The following is a 9,387-nucleotide window of genomic DNA, read 5'->3' as shown; positions in this document are numbered from 1 at the left end:
CACACCATTGCACTCCAGCCTGGGCAACAAGAGCGACACTCCGTCTCAAAATAAATAAATAAATAAATAAATAAAAGAAAATTCAGCAACTTAGGGAATTGTGGGTGACAGGGAGGTTGAGTGGAAATGGGAAGAAGTTTTATCCACTTGGTTTAAGCTGTTTCAGAAGACGATGACACAAGTTTTATGCCACTGATCTCTATGTCTCCAGCCCAGATCTACATTCCAAACTCTTATTCTTTATTTCCAAATCTCTACTGAGCAACTCCACTTATGGCCCAAAAGCCCTGAAAATTCAATAAACATCTCCAAAATATAACCCCTCATCTCTCCATCCAGTACCATGACTTTGGGCAGCACTGCCATTTCTTCATTTGTATTTTTCCTGGGAACATGAATTTTTGTGGGGATTTAAATGATCTTATGCATTTAAGAAGCTTAGGTGTTCCGCAAATGTTAGCTCTCTCTCCCTTCTTCCCTCTCACTTCCTTCCTTTCCTTCCTTCTACTTTCCTTTCTAAAGTAAGAAAAGCCTCAATTTAGGAAAAAAGTTCATAGAATTGTCAAAGAGAATGTGCTGGCAATTAAGGTAAAAAAATGTTCTTTAGACAGGTAAACCAAGTGTGAGAGCCTTGAGAGGAAAGTGACACTCAGAATTGATACCTTTTACCACTTTGTCATTGACCGAGACTCAAGTGAGAGGCAAGATGAGTCAGGCGATGATGTGGATGTGTAGCGAAGCAGACTGGGCTCTTGACTCTCTTGCCACCAGCAACAAGGCACTTCAGGTCAGAACAGCCTGGAGGCAATTATGCAGCTTAGGACTGTAGCCTGGCTGAAGGAAATAGAGTTGTTTGAGGTCATCTAAATTGGAGAAGAAAAAAAAAAAGGTTCCCTTGAGTTTCTGTTTTTCTTACACTTGAAAATCACTGAAGACTAGCAGACCCATCCATCAGCCCTGGATGAACACAACTACATCCATCCTCCCATTATCTGTCAAACTGTGTCATTGGAAAAAAGCTCATAAAACATGTGAAGGCAGAACATAATAACTTAAGAGGTTGTCAGAAGGCTAAGAATATCGAGGCCCAGCAGCATGCCAAGAAAAGCAAAAGATCATTTGTGTGGAAAAGTTTGTGGTTTTGAAGCAGAGGGAGGGAGGGAGACGGAGGGAGAAAGAGGAAGACAGCAGGAGAAAGAGGAAATGCAGTTGGAATGGGGCTTTGCATATAACAGTGAGTCACCACTGTCTTTAGAGGGCAGGCCTAAAAGTGTGTTCTAAAACTGGGCACCTGCTATATGCAAGACACTATATGCTAAATGTGGGGATTCAAAGATGTTTAAGATGTAATGCTGTCTTCTGACATGACTGTCAGCCTGTCTTGGATCAAACAGAGGTGGGTTCAAGTCGCAGCTCCACCACTTACTGGCCCAGCCATTTCATCTCCCTCAGCCTCAGTTTACTGATCTGCAAAATGAGTATAATTATCTCATCTTTGTAAGAATAAGACGTAACATATATACAGCTATTTGCATACTGTATACTGTCTGGTATTTAGTAAATGATCAGCAAATCTTAGTTCACTCCTGCCTCCACCCCACCTACTCCCACCCCTCATATTAACAATAGCCCTACCTTCTTTCTTCACTGCTGTATTCCCAGTGCTTAAAGGAGTGCAAAGTAGCATGCAGGAGGAAGGCAGAGTGTCAAATAGTAAAGCTGCACTTTAGAAGAAATAAATGAACATATTCAGAGGAGAACAAGAATGTACAAGAAGCTGGGTGTGATGACCCTCGCCTATAGTCCCAGCTGCATGGGAGGCTGAGGTAGAAGGATCCCTTGAGACCAGGAGTTCAAGACCGCAGTGAGCTATAATCGAGCCTGCAAATAGCAACTGCACTCTGGCCTGGGGAACAGAGCAAAACCAGGTCTCTAATATATAAATAAGTAAAATATAGAAAAAAAAAATTTAAGAAACTGGGTCTTGCTGTCTCCCAGGATGGAGTACAGTGGTGTGATTGCAGCTCACTGCAGCCTCAAACTCCTGGGCTCAAGCAATCCTCCCGCCTCAGCCTCCTAAGTAGCTGGGACTCCAGGCCCATGCCACCATGCATGGCTGATTTTTTAATTTTTACATTGTGTAGAGTTGGGGTTTCACTCTGTGGCCCAGGCTACTCTTGAACTCCTGGTCTCAACAGATCTTCCCACCTTCACCTCCCAAAGTGCTGAGATTACGGGCATGAGCCACTGCACCTGGCCTGAATAAAAGTTTAAAAATAAATAAGTAAATTAGAAAGTACAAGAAGAATGGAGAATGGATTTAAAATGTTACCACTTAGGGGGCTGTTGAAGAAACCCCATATTTAATCCAGAAAAGAGAATATTCAGGGGTTGGCTAGAAGGGAACTGATGCCTGTACTCATCTGTCTGGAAGACTGTTATGTGGACAGGCAATGAGCCTTGATGAGTCTGGACTTAAAGACAGATTTCAGCCTGGGGGAAGAAAGCGCCATCCGAGGGCAGGGCTGTCAAGGGGCAGGGAGGCAGTGTTGTGTGCTGGTGAGGAGTCAGAATGTGGGCTAAATGGTTTCAGGTGGGGTTTCTGGGTGAGGGCGCTCAAGTGCAGCATGCTGGGGAGGGGAGAGAGGATCTTTACCCCTTTCAACCCTAAAGCCTTTGATTTTGAGAATCCTGCTACATTAGGAACAATTGTCTAGAGAAGCCAGTGTTTGGAACTTGTGGCTTATTCCAAGCCTCTCTATTGCCTGCTTCCTCAATAATGTTGTTCAAGATAATAATACCACCATTTAACTAAGGCCCTATGTTGGTCTGCTTGTAGTTTCTCAGGTATTCTGTCACTCTCCCTGATTCTTGACCTCACTCAAACTATTCCTTCTCCTTTGATTGCCATTTCACTCATCCCAAACTGTCTTTCCAAGTTATGCTCGTCGCTCCATGGTCCAACTTAAATCTATTATCTTCTCAGGAACTTTCCTAGATGCCAATTATACAATCAGCACCTTTCCTTTCATATTTCCACAGTATTTTCTTTTTGGTGTATCAGGGATCTCATGGGTCTAACTCTTCCATACCACATTATGAGCCCCTGACCTCTCACAGAGTCCTAGTGTTATTTATTCTCATCTCCTCCCACCCCTAAGAAAAATAGAGTATTTGATTAATTGCTTGAATATGGCAAGTGATTACATACTTTCTTCCCCTTTCAAAACAAACAAACAAAAAACAAGCAAGCTGCTATGGTTTGAATGCTTTTGTCTCCCTTCACAATTCATGTTGAAATTTAATCCTCAAAGCAGTGTATTGGGAGATGTGACCTTTGGGAGGTGATTGAGTCATAAGGGCTCTGCCCTCATGAATGGAATTAGATGCCGTTTAAAAAGGCTTTGACAAAGGGAGTTGACCCCTCTTCTTATCCTTCTATCTTCTGCCATGTGAGGACACAGCATTCCCCACAAGAGAACATGGCATTCAAGGCACCATTTTGAAAGCAAGGAGCAGCTCATCAGATGTTGATACCTTGATCTTGGATGTCTTAGCCTCAAGAACTGTGAGAAATAAATTTATATTCTTTGTAAATTACCCAGTCTGTTATATTCTTTTATAGCAGCACAGAACAGACTAAGACACAAGCAAAATCAATTTGCATCAGTTTCTGTTTAGTTTCTTCATATTTTGGGTGCATGAGAAAGAGAGCAATGCAACCATTTCCTACATCATGAACAACAGTGGGACAATGCTTAATTCATAGTCTTAGGTCCCCAAATATCATTTTTACCCTTAGGTTCACTGTAACCCCAAACAGATCTGCAGTAGTGAGGTTGGCTAAGGTTTGTTCCCTTCCCTCTTCTTTGGTTTCACATCTCCTGTAAATGCAGATTTAGTGCTTATGTGTTCTTCGGCACATAAGGCCCTTCCAGGCACATGGCTTAATTCAATCCCTTAATGTTCAAAGGATAAATTTAACCCTGCACTCTCCAGGCAGCATAAGAATTGGCAAAGCACAGGAATTTACCCCGTGTAGCCACTTCTAATAGTTACACCTCAAGGTCCTGCCAAAGGCTACAACCATGAGGTTTTCCACATTCTAGTCATTGTAAGAGCCTGATTTATGAAAAATCAAGTTAATGGAGCAATGAATAAAAATATCTTATTTCTTCATTCATCTACACATTATGGATTTTATCACTGGATCAAACTAGGTCATGAAATAGCTGTGCTCTTAGACCAGTAAGTTGGATGCCATAGATTCACTTTTGCTGAACAGTTGCCCAAGGGTAGGCAATTGTTCTCCACTGTGGAATATCATGAAAAGCAGCCCTTGGCAAAATCCTATGGTACTTTTTATGGAGTATCGTTTAGGACCATCTTCCACACTGCATACAACAAGGCTTTCTGAGGAGGAGTCATGGGAGTATTTCCCATGGCGCCAGGTCTTTCCAACAGGAAAAGCAGTGCATCTTCTAGAGAAACCGGATTGGTTTTACTTCACAGACTCAATGAGTCCTATAAAGGCTAGAGACTCCTCTTTGGTCGCTAAGAAGGTCTCAGATCTCTACGGATCCTTTTCGTCATGAGGTAGAAAACTTTTTCTACTACTCTTTTATTTTTTTAATTTATTTTTTATTTTTTCATATCAAAGATTTTTGCAAAATCTACGACTCTTTAGATTCAGGAGCTGGGGCCTGCAAACTAAAATGATAAAATACAGATTAACAGGAGAAAAAACGTTTTTTCACATGCATATGTAACTAAAGTAATTAGCTCATTAAAGTTAAAGTTGGGGTGAGGAGGAATTGGGCAGAAAAGGCTCCTATGGGAAGAACAAATCGTTTTCTTAAGAAAGACAAATTGGTTTTTTAGGAGAACAAGAGAGAGACAGTGTGTGACAATGTTTGTTTATGTAGGTACTTACAAGTGGTCTTTCTGTCTTTCTCAGGGCCATAAAACTCCGGGGGATTTATGGGAGATATATTTCAGTTCTTCCTTCTGAAAGTAGACCCTCCCTGAAGAGGGAATTTATGGCAGCCTCATTTCCCAGAAGTTGCTGATTTTAATCAGATAAAGGAAGATCCAAGAAAACTTATTTCTCCATCTGTTGAATTTCAAACATCTTCAGCTTAAAATAATCTTCATACCAGCTCTGGGGTTCCAAGTGGATCCTCACGCCTCACCCACTCATCCCGGTCTTCCTTTGCTAGTTACTCTGCAGTCTTATTTTCCCTTTGCCTGGATTCCCTCCACTATTTTTGTCTTTTGAGTCATATGTATTTTTGTAAGTAGCATACAACCTTTCTGGTAAAAAGAACAAATGCTACATTTCAGAAATTAGAGGATGCCTTAAATGGTTTCTAATAGTTTCTTTTCTTTTCTTTTTTTTCTTTTTGAGACAGAGTCTGGCTCTGTTGCCCGGGCTGGAATGTAGTGGTGTGATCTTGGCTCACTGCAACCTCTGCCTTCTGGGTTCAAGTGGTTCTCCCACCTCAGCCTCCCCAGTAGCTGGGACTACAGGTGTGCACCACCATGCCAGGCTAATTTTTGTATTTTTAGTACAGACAGGGCTTTGCCATGTTGCCCAGGCTGGTCTCAAACTCTTGGCCTCAAGCAATCTACCCACCTTGGCCTCCCAAAGTGCTGGGATTACAGGCATTAGCCACCATGCCCAGCCACTAACAGTTTCTTAATATGTACATTTAACTTTCTTAAATAGATTATCATCAAAACAAGAGGGGAGCCATATATATATATTTTTTTCACTTCTTTTATGTCTCTCATATGTCAGTTCAGGTTCTCTGAGAAGCCAATGTCAAGAGAGAATGAGACGTGCAGGAGGTTTATTCAGGAAACACTGTAAAGGACATAGTGAGAGGAGCAGAAGCAGATGAGGAGGGCCCTCAGTCCCTGGTGCAGGTCTGACACCTATGAAAGGAGAGAGGGAAGGAAGGAGGCAACACTGGGTGAAAGGAGCCCCTGACTACAGGGAGCTCTGGAAAAATGTTGGCCAGGCCAGTGGGGAGCCCCAGAGCATGGTTTCTCACCAGAGAAGTCTGCACTGAACAGGGATGGCCAGGCCACAGTCTCCCTGCCATACCTACGTCACTGGCTGGGAGCAGTCCAGGAAAGCATGGCTGCAGCATGAAGGCTTGGATGGACTAAATGCGTATGGCTGAAGGCCGTCAACCAGCGACCTCCCTATGGCAGGTCCTCTTGAGGAGATCTGAGCTGCACACCACAGTGGCTGCTACCCCCATGGAGCCGCCTAAGTCAACACACTCCAACTCAGAAGTCACTTCAAGCAGTGCCCAAGCGTCCCACCTTTCAGTTTCCCCTCAGCACCAAGACTGAGTTGTTTTGTACACTGTTCTTTTAAGATACTGTGTACCATAGGGGTCCCCAATTCCTGGGCTACTGGTCTGTGGCCTGTTCGGAACCAGGCCACACCCAGGAGGTGAGCAGAGGGTGAGTGAGCATCAACGCCTGAGCCCCGCCTCCTGTCAAATTGATGGTGGCATTGGATTCTTATAGGAGCGTGAACTGCGTGAACTGTGAACTGTGCATGTGAGGGATCTAGGTTGTACGCTCCTGATGAGAATCTAATATCTGATAACATGAGGTAGAACAGTTTCATCTCAAAACCATCCTACCCATCATCTGTGGAAAAATCGTCTTCCATGAAACTGGTCCCTGGTGCCAGAAAGGTTGGGTACCAGTGGTGTACCATTTTCTGGGTACATTGATCCCTTCTCCAGGAAATGACTGCCTCAAGACAGTGGTTAGGAGTCTGCAGCCAGACTGCCTGGGTTCATAGCCTGGACTTTACCACCCACTAGCTGTAGGAACATAGGCAAAGTACTGAATTTGGTGTCTCAATTTCCTAATTTATAAAGTTGGCTGGGCACGGTGGCTTATGCCTGTAATTCCAACAGTTTGGGAGGGCAAAGTGGTGGATCATTTGAGATCAGGAGTTCGAGACCAGCCTGCCCAACATAGCAAAACCTCGTCTCTACTGAAAATTTAAAAAATTATCCAGGCATGTTGGTGCGTCCTTGTAATCACAGCTACTGGGGAGGCTGAGGCAGGAGAATCTCTGGAACCAGGGAGGCGGAGGTTGCAGCGAGCCAAGATCATGCCACTGCACTCCAGTCTGGGGGACAGAGTGAGGCTACAGCTCAAAAGAAAAAAAAACAAAGCACAGAAGCACTTAGTATAGAGCTTTGGTAATATGTTCTCAGTCAATGTCAACATGATGTATCTCCTGTTAACACTTTTGCCTTTGCAATTTTGCCTTTCAACTTGAGTATCACATTTGCAAACTTTGAATATGCATTTCAGACAGACCAGCCAAGGGCTTTCAGGAACTCTTCAGACCATTTCATGCAGGCTAGTAATTATTCTGCCTTGCTTTGGAGTCCAACATATAATTGTTAGCATAACTCCTAACATGTAAAACGAACTTGAAAATGGTAGGATTTCTATTATGTTCACTGTTAAAACTTCGTCCCTCTCTCGGGGTTTCACTATGTTGGCCAGACTGGTCTTGAACTCCTGACCTCATGATCCACCCGCCTTGGCCTCCCAAAGTGCTGGGATTACAGGTGTAAGCAAATGCGCCCAACCAACTACATTATAATCTCATGAGACCACCATAATATGTGAGGTTTGTTATTGACCTCAACTTCATTATCTGACACATAACTGTATATGTGTTATTGGTCAATATCAGTTGTGAAATTGTCATGCCACTGGCAACGATGAAGTGTGCCCACTTCAGCACAATGTCACCAGCACTGGATTTTGTTTCACACTTAAAATTAGAAAGATAATATCTTATCTTCATCATGAATATAATTATTGTAATTTCACATAAGCCTGGAATTTGTAGTGATTACATTACTCATGATTACATTATTTTGTCTGTTGCCTGTTGTGTTTCATGATTCTTTTAATTTTAATGTTTTGATACATACCATATACAATAATATCATTTTGTAGTCCTGATGGCAGCTCAAAAGGCTTTTCAAGTTTTTATTATGGTAATATAATAAAATAATTGGCCCTTAATCTAGATTTCAGTAATTATTGCATTAGCCTTCTTTAGCTTTTGCTTTTTTACTTCTAAGTTTGTATGTTTTAAACCAAACAATTTTTTCTCTGCAAGGTTTTTAAATAAAATTTGGAAACTTTTGTTAATCTTCTCTTCTGTAGATATTATAAATATTCTGTTATCATTCCTTTTGGCATGTTATGATCATTTTATAATTGATTCTCAGTACATTATTTTGTTTGAAGAAATACAATTTAATTGATTTCCCCAATATTGCCATTATTTAGTATAATGTCTCTTCTTTAACCTTGAGTGGGAAGTCTTCTCCGCTGTTTGATAAGTGCTTTTAGGTAAATTATTTGTGGAATATTCTTTTATCTCTATTTCTCTCTCATGGGTATCATGAGTATCAAATTTTGGGTTTTAAAGATGGAAAAATATATTTGCTAATCAGATTTACTATTTACATTTAATAAATTAAATTGAAGAGAAAAAAAACCAAAAAACTTCGTCTCTGCCTTCACTTATTCTTTTTCATTCTTTCATTTACACAGCAAACATTTATTAAGCATCTGTGGGTTTCAGGCAATACGGTAAATACCAGAGAATCAAAGATAAATCAGACATGGTCCTTGCCCTCCACAAGTCCAAACTGTAAGAGGAGGGAAGGCAAAAGAACAACAGCAAAAAAAAAAAAAAAAAAAAAAAAAAAAAAAAAAGTAACTATAATAGAGTCCAAAGTCATGAGAATTTAGTAGAGGGCTGGATAACATGCTAAGAGGTCCACCTGGCTTTTAAATGCCAAGCTCTAAACCCACAGGGCCTGGGCAAGGGCAGGTAAGGAGCCCTTCTGAAAGGGGAAAACACTGGGCATCACATTTATCATTTGCTGTACCCCGGACTAGAGGAATGTTATATGTGTTACAGGAAAGTGTTATTTTATAGCAACCTCTCCAATCGCATTATAAATATAAATGGCAGAATTACACAGAGAATCAGAAATAATAACAACGATTGCCTCAAGCCTGTCATCTGTTACTTTAAGCATTCTATAAGCAATGTTCACCTCTGAAAGGCTGCTTTTCTGGGACACATGGAGAAGTGCATCAGGGCCCTTTCTTTTCTTTTGTTGCAGATCATTAGTCGAATAATTGTAGGGGGTGCCAGTGCTTAATTAAGGATGTTGACACAGTCTCTCAGGGGAATGGTGCCTGCCTCCTTCTCAGCCTGAATTTGCCTCAAATTCTGTTACACTGTTGATTTGTTTATATTCTGCCTTCACAGCCTCCACCTCACACTCCTCCCTGACTAGGCTTCTTCTGAAA

This window comes from Colobus angolensis, unplaced genomic scaffold (genome assembly GCF_000951035.1).
Source record: "Colobus angolensis palliatus isolate OR3802 unplaced genomic scaffold, Cang.pa_1.0 Scaffold7, whole genome shotgun sequence".
Taxonomy (NCBI): Eukaryota; Metazoa; Chordata; class Mammalia; order Primates; family Cercopithecidae; genus Colobus; species Colobus angolensis.
The sequence above is the reverse complement of the archived record's forward strand: the minus strand, read 5'-3'. Positions refer to the sequence as shown.